The 13,043-nt window shown below is 35.3% G+C and overlaps 1 pseudogene across 1 annotated transcript; it reads right to left on the bottom strand.

Moving 5' to 3' along the window:
* Nucleotides 1-4,565: 4,565 nt before the first annotated feature.
* LOC306664009 (peptidyl-prolyl cis-trans isomerase A-like) lies at nt 4,566-5,055 on the bottom strand (annotated as a pseudogene). Its single transcript has one exon. The product of its transcript is annotated as a peptidyl-prolyl cis-trans isomerase A-like (transcript).
* Nucleotides 5,056-13,043: the final 7,988 nt, after the last annotated feature.

Here is a 13,043-nt window from a genome sequence, read left to right as displayed (position 1 = left end):
TGTATGTCATTTCTGAGTGTGCTTCTTTTCCCTCTTTTACTATATATCTTTCCTTTGTGTCCTTTCCCGGAAATGTGAGACTGATAGAGGATTTTAGAGGCAGAGGAGAAAGTGTAGTGAAAATGGTAATTAAGAGGTGAAATGTTAAAGCAGAAAAAAAGTCGCTGGAAAAATTGTGCTATCATAAAAACTCAGGGAAAATCTTTTATTACCTCTCCACAGTAATAATTACATATTATGTTGCATGTTCTGATATGTCTATTTTCAAGTCAGTGTATTATCACTATGAAAATGAGTAAAATAAGCTGAATAACTAAAGACAGGAAAAAATTAAACTTATTTTTCTTCTGAAATTGTTTCCTGTCATTGTAGTACATAGCTTCAAATATCTGAATGCCCTATTTTATAAGACTTTAAAGGGAAAAAATACTAATGTGATTTTTTTACTCTCAATATGAGCATTTGATTACTTTAGCTGTCTAGACATGCTCAACCTAACATTGGAAAGAATGACTGATTTTCTTTTAAATGGCATTTACTAAAATATTAAACTCTCCCAGGGAAAGTGAAAATTAGAAAGAAATAACAATTCTCTTTTAAGATCATAATTTCTGTTGAAAATCGTAAAAGCATCTGAAAACAATTAATTATTTAAGCCTCTCTACACCTCAATAATGTGGAAATCATTTTTATTTTAAATAACAGTAGTTTGTCACCTTTCAGATAAGTATAGTTGAAGGTTATATATGTACCTTCCAGTGCAAAAGATTTATTTAGCCAAATATTTTTATTAAAATTAAAACTAAAAATATATGTACAAATGTAATATCCATTTAGCAAGAGCACAAATAAGCAAAAAAGAAAAACTCATTAAACATGCTAGATGGGCTGCCTATCATGGAAAGAGAAATGGGAATGGAGTACAAGGATAGAAGATAAAGAACAAGTTTTGCAAAACCTTCTAATGATTAAACTACTTTAAGAAGGTAAACTAGGTATTTTTTACTTCCAGTCACTATGAGAGTTTCAGTGGATATGTTACTCAGTTTTTCATCACTGTGACAAAATACCTGAGAAAATAAAGTTAGAGGAGAAAAATTTATTTGGGTTCACAGTTTTCAGAGGTTTCAGTCCAAGGTTGCCTGGCTCTATTCCATGCACTTACAGTGAGGCAGAACATTGAGGCAGAAGCGTATGATAGAGCAGTTGCTTAGTTCATTGCAGCTGTGAAGCAGAAACAGAGAAGGGAGCTGAGGATGAAGTATAGCTCCCAAGGGCACACTTCCAAGGACCCACTTCTGTCAACTAGGTCCAACTGCCCTGCAGTTTCCATCACCTCTCAATAGTTTATTCAGCTATAAATCCATCAATGGAAAAGTCCATTGTGAAGTTAGAGCCTTCATGAGCCAATCATCTCCCCCAAATTCCATCTTAGGTCATTTCTACATTGGGAACCAAGCCTTTAACACATGAGGCTTTGAGGGACATTCCAGATCCAAACCATAACAGGAAATAATTAAATATTTTCTAAAATAGATTTGTAGAGATGTGAAAGAAATTCAACCTCTAAAATCAGCTGACACAAACCAAGGGAAGATTAACTTGAGAGACAAGATGTCTTCTATTTTTGTCTGATTAGGAATATCATCTAGTTCTGATTCAGACATAGTCAAGAGTCAGAGGAAGACTGTGATGGAGCAAAACCCTCTAGCAAATATAGCCATTCATGCACAGTACTACCTTCACAAGAGATAAACAAACAGGTGAGAGATAATAGTGTGTGGCTTTATCATAAAGGAGGAAAAGACACACTAAAGAAAGCAGTAAGGAAAGAATTGCCCATGACCAATTAAGTGTTAGAGTGACTAAATGGGTTTTAGAAAATACCCAAATATATTCTGCTTACAAGACACTCAATTTACCCCTGAGGTCATGCATAGACTGAAAATGAAATGATGGAAAAATATTTTCTGAAAACAAAATTAAAAAGGAAGCAGAAATACAAATCCTTGTATCAAATAAAATATATTTGAAATGAAACAGTAAAAAATAAGGTCAAAGAAGGTCATTATAAAATGACAAAGGGGTCAATTCTTCTAGAAAAAATAAAAAGTGTGTGTGTGTGTGTGTGTGTGTGTGTGTGTGTGTAAACTAGAAAACTAGAAATCAATGACAAGAAAAACTGCAATTTATACAAATACATAGTAAACAATATGTTGATGAATAACTGTGGATCAAAAAAGAAATTAAGAAGGAAACTAAAAAAATTATTAAAATAAATAAAAATGGAAACACAATATATCCAAACCTATGGGATATTACTAAAGGAGTATTAAGAGGGAAATGTATATTAGTCAAAGTGAATTTTAAAGAAAGGAGAAAGATCCCAATTACAAGACTTATCACTGAATCTCCAGAAACTAGAAAATCAACAAAAAACAAAACCCTAAAATGGTAGAAGAAAAGAAATAAAATATATTGGAGTAGAAATAAATTAAAAGAATTCAAAAGTTAACAAAATTCATGCTTGTTTTCCTAAACAAAATTGAAAAATGTTTATTTAGACCAAGATAAGAGAAATGATTCAAATAAAATCAACATGAGAGAAGATGCTAATAAAATCAAAAAAGAAGACATTAAAACTGACACTACGGACATATGAAAGATCATTAGGGACTATAATGAACAGCTATGTGCATACAAAGTTAATAATTCAGAAGAAATTGGCAAATTGCTATATCCATAGCCTTACCAAGACTAAATCATTAAGAGAAACCTGAACAAACTACTCAGTACAAATATTGAACCAATAATAAAAAATCTCCTATCAAAGAAAAGCCCAAGACCAGATGGCTTCACTGCCAAGTCCTGCCAAACATTTAAAGAGGAACTGACACCAATTCCTGTTAAATTATTCAAAAATTGAAGAGAAAGAAATTCTTCCAAACATATTCTTGTGAGGCCAGCATTACTCTGATATAAAAACCTGTCAAGGACACAGCAAAAAGAAAACTACATGCCAATATTCCTGATGAACATATATAGGAAAATGCTCAACAAAATGATAGAGATCCAGATACAACAACACATTGAAAAAGATCATTCACCACTATCAAGTGGAATTCATCCCAGGGAAACAAGAATTGTTCAACATACACAAATCAAAACCTGCAATTCTACACATACGTGGAATAAAGGACAAAAACCACTTTTATTCTGCATAGTACTGGAAATCCTACCCAGGACAATCAAGCAGGAGAAAGAACTATGAGCTTTTTGATTGGAATAAAAGGAAATCAAATTGTCACTGTTTATGGATGACATTATCTTATATTTAGAAATCCCCAAGACTTCACCAAAAAACTATGAGAATTAAGAAGTCAGGAAAAACTGCAGAATACAAAATCCATGCATAATAATAAATAGTGTTATTGTACACCAAGAGTAAATTATCAGTGATGGAGGTTGACAATACAATTCCAGTTATAATAGCTGTAAAAAGTACCTTGGAATAAATTTATCAAAAAAAATAAAAATCTCTACACTAAAATTATAAAATACTGATGAAATACATTGAAGGAGACACAAAATTTTGGGAAGATCCTATGTTCATGGATTGGAAGAATCGATTTTGTTAAAATGTCTAAACTACCCAAAATGATTCCATGTAATCCCTATCATAAAACCAAAGGCCAAATGTTTTCCCTGATAAGTGGATGATGATATATAATGGGGGTGGGAGGGAAAGGGGGTGAGAGAAGAATGGAGGAACTTTAGATTACATAGAAGGAAATGAGAGGGAGGGGGGTATGATAAATGGTGGAATGAGACAAAAATCATTACCTACAAACATGCATGATTACACGAATAGTGTGAATCTACCTTGTGCACAACCATAGAAACAAAAGAATGTACCCCATTTGTATACAATGGATCAAAATGCGGTCCATAAAAATAAAAAATAATTAAAAAAAAAGAATGCAAGCCCATTATGTCTTAAAAATTCTTAAGATTTTTGTAACTGATGGTCATTCTTGGCTTCTTGAAATATTAAATAAATAATATTCTCATTTCTTAGTAAAAAAAAAATTATAAAATTCCAAAAGGGCTTGCAAAAGTAAATCATTTTATTAAAAAGAAACATTTAGAAAATTTTATGCATGTACTTATTCTCTGATGACAAATTCCATACTGCTCATGCTCAAAATTATATATATTGCTCAAATACACATACTATAATATTTTGTTTATTAGGTAAATTGTAAGTCTGAAGGATTAATCTATTTCAAATGCACTTTAAAATATTCACATGTTATCATGTTCATAAGCTGATTGTACTTACAACTTCTTTTTAGTCATTTAGTTTTTATTCATATTCATAAACTTAACTCTGCTATCCAGCTAGACTTGGGAGGGAAATAAGGAAATGTGGAACCCAAAGAGCTGCAGTGAGAGCACAAAGATTATGGGGTGTTGCAAGTGAGCAGATGGGATGGATGGGTGCTCTCCTGGGCCACAGAAGGAAAGGTTTGGTGGTTAAGATAAACAAAAGTCAAATAACTGTATTAGAGTTTTCCACAGTTGGTAGTGGTGATGTTCTTGCTGGTCTTGGCATTCCTGGACCCAAGTGCTCCCTGGCTTCCATGATGTCCACGCCCTCTTTCACCTTCCCAAAGACCACATGCTTGCCATCCAACCACTCGGTCTTGGCAGTGCAAATGAAAAACTTGGAACCCTTTGTGTTTGGCCCAGCATTTGCCATAGACAAGATGCCAGGACCTGTATGCTTCAAGATGAAGTTCTCATCATCAAACTTCTCCCCATAGATTTGCCACCAGTGCCATTATGGCCTGTGAAGTCACCACACTGGCATATAAATCCTGGAATAATATTGTAAAAGCAGGAACTATTATAACCAAGTCCTTTCTCTCCAGTACTCAGAGCACAAAAATCGTCTGCTGTCTTTGGAACTTTGTATGCAAACAGCTCAAAGGAGACACCACCCAAGAGCTTACCATCAACGTCAATTTTGAAGAACATGGTGGGGTTGACCATGACTGACAGAGGACCACAGGCAACAGCAGGGTCTTGAAAGCAGCCTGTCCTTACATCTTCTATGACATTAAAATACTTTAAAATTTTAAATATATTGTATGCAGTATCTAAGCATATATCCAAAACACATTTTCATATTAAGGATCTCATAACACTTAATATTGAACACTTTAAGCTAGCCCTCATATCTTTTGCAAAATTAACAGCTCTCAATAAAAAAATAAGAAAACTACCTTTATTAGAATATTCCATCAAAATATCTCATTGCTATGTGTTTTAATGGTTTAGTGATTTATGTTATCATTACACATATATGTGTGCTTATTGCTTATTTGTATATGGAAATGAGAATCACCTGTCTTTGTCCATTCTAGCTTCTATAAAAAATAGCATTAAGAGGTAGATTTTAAACTACTGAAATTAATTTCTCACAATTTTGGAGGTCAGGAATTCTAAAATAGAGGAGCTGAAAGATTTGGTGCTGGTGAGGACCCACTTTCTGGTTCAGAAATGGCAACTTCTCTCTGCATCCTAACATGATGGAAAAATTGTTCCAGCTCTCTGGTGCCTATCAATTCATGATTTCTCTGCTCTTGTCATGTATCCACCTCCCAATGATCCCACCTCCTAATAGAACTGCATTGGTGATTAGATTTTCACATATTAAATTGGAAGTGGGAGATGCAAATAGTCACCCACGGCACCAACCAAATCAGAGAACAGGCTATTTGCTCAAAACTTGCAACAGTAAGGAAATTATCATTACTTGTGTTTAACAAAGACTCAAAGGCAGATGGGGCAAAGAGTAAGCTTTATAGTGAAAACAAAGGAAGGCTTCAAATGTACTCTGATTGGAACTTGTTGGCATGGAGAAGCTGGAAGTCAGCCAACTAAAAGTCATCTATGTTATTTGACTCTTTCTGATGGGTCCTGAGTTTGAAGCATGGAGAAATACAAATGCATCCATAGGTATTAACCCAGGTCTAACCATTCTGGCCTGATTGCCACAGACGTAGTATTTGGATTCCCAGGCTTGCTACTGCAGTTTGTGGGTCAGAGTTCTATTAACAGCTATTGTCTGGTCATTGTTCATTCATATATTCAATAACACATTCATGTGATATTCTAATAATACAGATCCTACGTCTTCACCTAACCCTATCATCAGTAATAGATGAACTCCTAAGCAGGCCCTAAGCCAATAGCATTATCTTTGTTGATCTTCATCATATAATTCCTGATTAAATAAATAAGGTAAAGAGATTTCCATATTATTATTTTTAATCTAGCACAATATGGTCATTGCTCTAACACATGACACTAATCTGAGTAAAAAGTACTTAGACTCTCAACAAACATTCACTGAGAGCTATAAAGTGTTCTCTTGTCAAATCCCACGAAACCTGAAGTACTGCTGTGACATTTCCTTCACCATCTTATAGGACAATAAATCTAGCTTTTCCTTGGAGTTCCTTGAAGTTCTCTCAGTTGGTGGTTATTCCAACATGCCATAGCCTAGACATGAGGGTGAGAGTACCAGATGACCTTGCATCGAATTGCTGATTTAAAACCACCACCTCTCTTTTTCTCCCTGATGAAATCTCCCTGCTCTGCGTATCAGACTGCACCATTTGCTTTCAAACATGTTTCTGCCATCGGCCCAATAATTCATGTAACTATTATCTTCATTTTCTCACTTCAAATGACATAATAAATGTAAATGTATATGTAAATATAAATTCATTAAGGGATTCCAATGTGCAGCTAAGATTGCAAACCAATGTCAGAAAACAGTGGTTCTCCTTCTTCATAACATCTGGAAATCTTTTATAAGCATCAGTGCCCTGGTTCTCCAGCCCATTTTAGGGTGGGTTACAGAGTTATTTAAAATACAAGATAGCAGGTAGGCAAGCAGGCAGGAAGGAATACCTGGATGGCTGAATGTATGAATAAATAAAACTTCCTGGGGGATTCTAACAATAAAAGCTGAAAAAGAGGTTCCACTCTTGACCTTTCTATTACCAATAGCTTCTTTCTTCTGAAATGGATTTTACCCTTAACTGTAACTCTGAAATTTCATTTCTCTCAAACATCCACATAGAGAAATCTGATTTGTTAATCCTATTCCCTTATAGTCTCATTTTCTTCCCTAACCAGTTTAGATTTCAAGCCCTCCATTTTAATTTCTCCCTTGCAAAACTCCTCACATGACTTGCCTCCCTCTCTTTTGCTAATGATCCTTGGTCCTTTCTCCATTTATCTGTACCATCACCCCTGGCTCACTCAGGAGTGTGATTCCTGAGTCATCTCCTCTATCTCATCCATCACACCTATCTCCCTCCTTCAGAATCACGTCCATCATCAAACAAGCATCTTGTGGTATTTCCATATTAAATAACATCCTCTAGTCTTTAAGTGCCATTCAGTTAGGACCATTTTATCTACTCTTTTATAGTGTAACTCTTTGTAAAACTGTCCATATTTATTATTCCTTTAACCTATTTTTAACCAACTGGAGTCACTGAATCCATTCTTGTCAAGGTTAGTAATGATCTCCGCATAAAGAAATCCAATGGACAATAGTCTTATTCTACTGATTAATTAGCATTTTCTGTAGCAGATTTATGCTTTCTACTAGAAATACTATCATTGGATTTATATAATACCATATTCTATTTTTCTTCCTATCTCACTCCCGCCTTCTACTTCCATGTTTCAGTTAATGGATTTTTTTTTTCAAAATTCCATATGATATGGTGAATCAGGGTCTGTCTGTACTTGATCCTAAGGTAACCTTACATTGCCTCATTGTTTATATGTCATCTTTGTACTGATGACTCACAATTTAGTTTCTCGACCTTGTGTCTCTCTTGAACTTGACTCTTCATCTGCCTTCTTAATTTATGCTCTTGTATGCATAAAAGAAACCTCAAATTTAATATGTCCAAAACCAAACTCCAATTTACTGTTCTCAGTTCACTCTATCCTATCTCAATAAATATTAATTATATTTTTCCAATTTTTAGGATAAAAATACCTTATATTATCTCTTAAAAATTTATAGCCACTTTATTTTTATATGACTATTATTATTTTAACCCCTTTATAAGGTATAATTGACATAAAAAACTGCACTACTTCATATGTACCACATGATAAGTTTGGACATATGCATATTTCTGTGACTTTATCACCATTATCAAAATAACAGACACACTGTGTCATCTCCAAAATTTACTTGTGAATCTTGCTTTTGCTTTTTTTTTTGTAAGAACACTATGTGATATTTACCTTCTTCAACTTTTAATTGTGCAATATGTTATTAACTATAGGTCCTATGTTCTATTAAAGATCTCTAGAACATATTCATCTTGTATAAACGAAGTCTTATACCCATTGACCAAATTCCCCTTTCCCTATCCACCTACTCCCACAGAAATTACCATTGTTTTCTACTTCTTTGAATGTTACTGTGAAATACCTCATGTCAGTGGAATCATGCAGTATTTTTCTTTCTTTGACTGATTTACTTCACTTAGCAAAATGTCTTCTAGGTTCATTCATATTGGATAATGGATATTGAATATTACTTAAAACTGAATTCACAACAGGCAAGGTATGGAAACCACCCGAATATCCATCAACAGATGGAGATAAAGAAAATGTAGTATAAACATGCAGTGGAATATCATTTCTCCTTACATTTCTTTTGATCCCTCTCTTTCTCTTATGTCCCAATCCATAAGTGAATGTTGTTGTTTCTTCCTTCAGAACATATCCTGACTGTGAGTCACCTGTTCCACTGTTTGAACCCATGGAGCCTGCATCCCTCACCTGAGCCACTCAGTGGCCTTTCAAATTTCTTGTGTTACTCTTGAACTCTGAGTACCATTCTGTTCACAAATTAGCCAGGATGATTTTTGTATAATGTTAATTAAATCAACCATTATTCTCTACAGAGACCTCTAATGCTGTCAACTCTTTTTACATGTACAATTTAAAGTTTTTGCTTGATCCACCAGATATCTCATCTTCTGTGATTTCTACATTGCAATCTCTTTTATCAGGTTTAATAAACTTTTATCTGTTCTTTGAACATGTTGGTCAATTTTCCATTATTGTAACAACATACCTGAGATAACTGACTTGTAAAATGGAAAGGTTTATTTTGACTCAGATTTGATGGCTGCAGTGCATGACCAGTCAGCTCCATTGCTCTTGGGCCTATGGTAAGGCAGCAGATTGTGACTGGAGTGAAGTTGTTCACCTCATGGTGGGGAAACCAGAGGAGACTTACATCCCATCATTCCTTTCAAGCACATGATCCCAATAATTGAAAGATTTCCAACAAGACTCCACCTTTTAAAAGCTGTACCACCTTCCTGCGCACCAAGCTGAAGACTAGGGCTTCAACAAACAGGCCTTTGGGGAACATTCCAGATTCACATTAAAGCAATGCCAAAAATACACTTCCTTAGAGATTTTACTTATACCACTCCTTCCTGGAAGACTCTTCTCCCAGAGGTCTCAACGACTTTCTCCTTTGCTTTATTCATAGCTCTATTAAAACAGTAACTGCCCAAAAAGCCTTTCTCTGGCCACCATATTTAAAAGAGCATTTTATCTCATTCTATCCTCTTCCTCCTTGGTTTTCTTGTTTATATTTGTCTATCATTCTTATGTACTTTTATGGTATGTAGTATTTATTTCCTGTAATGAAAATACCCCAGTGATGCGAACAAGGAGATTGTCTTCTTTTTTTTCCCTTCACCATTGCATTTTGGTGTTTAACTCTGTCATACAGTAGATATACAAATCTACTTAAATATACAAGTGAGTGAGAATCGATTATAAGCCCAGCTTTTGCTCCAGCTTGCCTTCATGCAACTTACATTGAATATGAATGAGAAATGCAGGAAGAATCAAAATAAACATCAGATAACTTCAGAGGTGGATAAACACTATCAAAGAAATGCTAGGAATGATGGTTTCCAGTGACTGAGTGAGTGCCTGAGAGGGGCTTCAGAAAATATTGCTCAGGAAGTTTGTTTACTGTGTGTCTGGAGCTTAAGCAAAACCAGCATTTGCAGGAGTTGGAGGAAAAAATAAATAAAAGTCTAGTCAGGAAAATTATAAGTATCAAGCTATTGTATTTAAAAGAAAATTCAAATGCTATGCAATGAATGGAGGTAAAAAATCCTAGAGGTGACTTTGAACAAATGCATGAGTGAATCAGTGAATAAACAAATCTAACATAAGAGATGTTAACTATGAGTATTTTTATGATGAACCAAGTTCATGATCAGATTTCATTTCCTGATATTCCTTGGCATTATCTGCACCTGATGGCCTAAATATAACTCAGTCCTTTGCCCCCAAATAGCTACTTTGTGGTATCATTGGGCTTAGCTATTCCACATTCATTGTCAAGAGCGTCACACTTCCAGAACATAAAATACACAGACTGATGAGGCTCTTCTGACACCTGGATAAGGATCCTGATATGATGTTTTCAAAAAGATTACAACAGCAACATAGAAAAATACAAATTCTTGTTTTCATTTTGTTCCAGTCCAGAGAGCAGTCCTATGTAAGTTTCTGCACTTCAGTTTTTTTAATCTGCAAAATAATGAGGTTTGACTTCATCATTGGTTTTCAAATTATGTACACAAGGGTTCCTGCAGGAGAGAGCTAACCAGAGCCAAGTAGACCTGGGGCCTTGAGCTCGGTCGTGGCTTTGAAAGTGACAACACCTGGCAGAGGTAACTTTAAAATGGGTTTCCCTGGATAGGTTGATAGTTGCAGGATAAAGGACGCATTGTTAAAATTTTCAGGGCAGAATCTAAGTGCCAACAATATGCTGTTAACAACAAAATCATTTCTAGCTTTCTCTGGGCTTGGACACGTTTAAAATAGAATGTTGTCTGAAAATAGAAGAGAGACTGGTTGAGTAGAAGGTGAGAATCATGGAGAGGGAGAAGGGAGAGGCAAAGTACTAGGGAATGAAATTGACCCAATTATGTTATGTGCACACGTGAATATATCACAGTGAATCCCACTGTTATGGATAATTACAAGGCACTGTCGTGGTTTAGACATGAAGTGCCTCCAAAAAGTTTGTGGGTGAAATAATGCAAGAATGTTCGGAGCAGAAGTGATTAGATCACTAGAGTTGTAACCCGATCAGTAGATTAATTCACTGATATGACTAACTGGGTAATTACTGGAGGCAGGTAGGGTGTGGCTGGAGGAGGTAGGTCACCGGAGGCACAACTTTGGTGTTTATATTTTGTCCCTGGTGAGTACAGCTTGCTCTCAGATCCTTGGTATCATGTCCACAGCTGCCTTCCTCTGACATGAGGTGCCTCTCTTCTGCCGTGAGGTTCTGCTTTACCTTGGGCCCTGAACAATGGAGCCAGCTGACCATGGACTGAACCTATGACACCCCATGAGTCAAAATACACTTTCCCTCTTCTAACTTGTTCTTATTAGGTATTTTGGTCACAGGGATGAAAAAGCTGACTAAAACAGGCACCAATAAAAAGTGGAGTATTAAAAATGAGTTCCACTGAAAAAATAAAGTCGTGAAGTCATTTGTGCTATTTAGTGAAAGCTTTTACCAGTCTTACATCCTATAAATCATTTAAGTTTATAATCGAGTCTTTAGATTTAAGGAAACGATTTTTAATGTAATACTAGCATACCAAAGTTTACACAGTTCTGTAGCTATTGAATCTACAATAGCTTCTAGAGTACTGTATGTTGCTTTAAGGTTCTCTTTTTTTCCAGGTTACCAAATACCAGTACAGGAACAATCTCAAAGAGGCTCATAAATTTGCTCGTGTGTGATCTTTAATGAGAGAATAAAGAGGCAGTGTAATAGTTCAGTAGTGATTTTTGCTAAATTGTATGAGTTTGTGTTAGTATTCATTAAGGTCATACAACTATCAGATTCTTTAAATCATTTTATAAATTTGAATTTATGGTAGATTTTGCATAAATGCAATATTCTTTCATTTTCCTTCCTCTGTGTATATTTTTAAATGATACAATAGAAACAATCAGAGCAGTCTGAGTTCAGTAAAAGTACTTACCATAAAAGAGCCTTTTTTCTCTGTCTGTGTGCAGCGCTGGGTACTGAACCCAGAGCACTGTACTTGCTAGGTGAGCACTCGACCACCCAGGTATATCTCCGGCCTCTGTGGTCTCTAAACTATTCCTTCAGCATGGTACAATGTCTCATGTTCCAAACATTTTTCAATGATCAGTAACTCTTTCTCTCCATCGTGTCTAGTAAATGGGGAAAGTATTTTTTCCTACCCTCTGCAAAACATGGGGTTCCATTTCATCGCAGAATATCAGTTTTCAAAGATGGAAAGTAGCTTACGTTTCCTTCGGTTTGGACCTTTGTTACAAACACTGATTTCCCTATGTCCACTTTGAATCTAGACAGGGACATTAACTCCTTATGGGTATTCCCTTCTCAGGATATTTTAGAGAAGCCATTTACTACAATAATTATCAAAACAGAACAAACTACATATGAAAGTCTGTTGTTCTAATATACATAGTGAAAATACAAATCACAGCAAAATGTGCAAAAGATGTTTACACTCACTCACAGGTTGTAACGCCAAGTACTCAGTATTTCAGTTATGTTAACTATGCCATTTCATAACAGTGGAAGTTAGAAGCAGTTTCGTTTGTGATCTGTAAACACATTAGCAAGTGAAGTATTGCTCCTGAAATGTCCTCTGCTAAGTGAGTAAACATGAAGAGAATTTTACTTTTGATCAAATGGAATTTTCCTCCCGTAGTTTAACGCATTTTAAATGGTCTGTGTTCATTTTACTTCTTAATTACAGTCTTCTGCACATGGAAGCTGATGAAACTCTAATTCATTTATATTAGGAACCAGAGGAGTGTCTTCAAATGCCTTTACTAGAGATGATCCACCAGTATAGAAAATGAGACTGTGTTTCAAACAG

This window comes from Sciurus vulgaris (genome assembly GCF_902686455.1).
Source record: "Sciurus vulgaris genome assembly, chromosome: 6".
Taxonomy (NCBI): Eukaryota; Metazoa; Chordata; class Mammalia; order Rodentia; family Sciuridae; genus Sciurus; species Sciurus vulgaris.
This window is presented reverse-complemented; position numbering and strand designations above follow the sequence as displayed.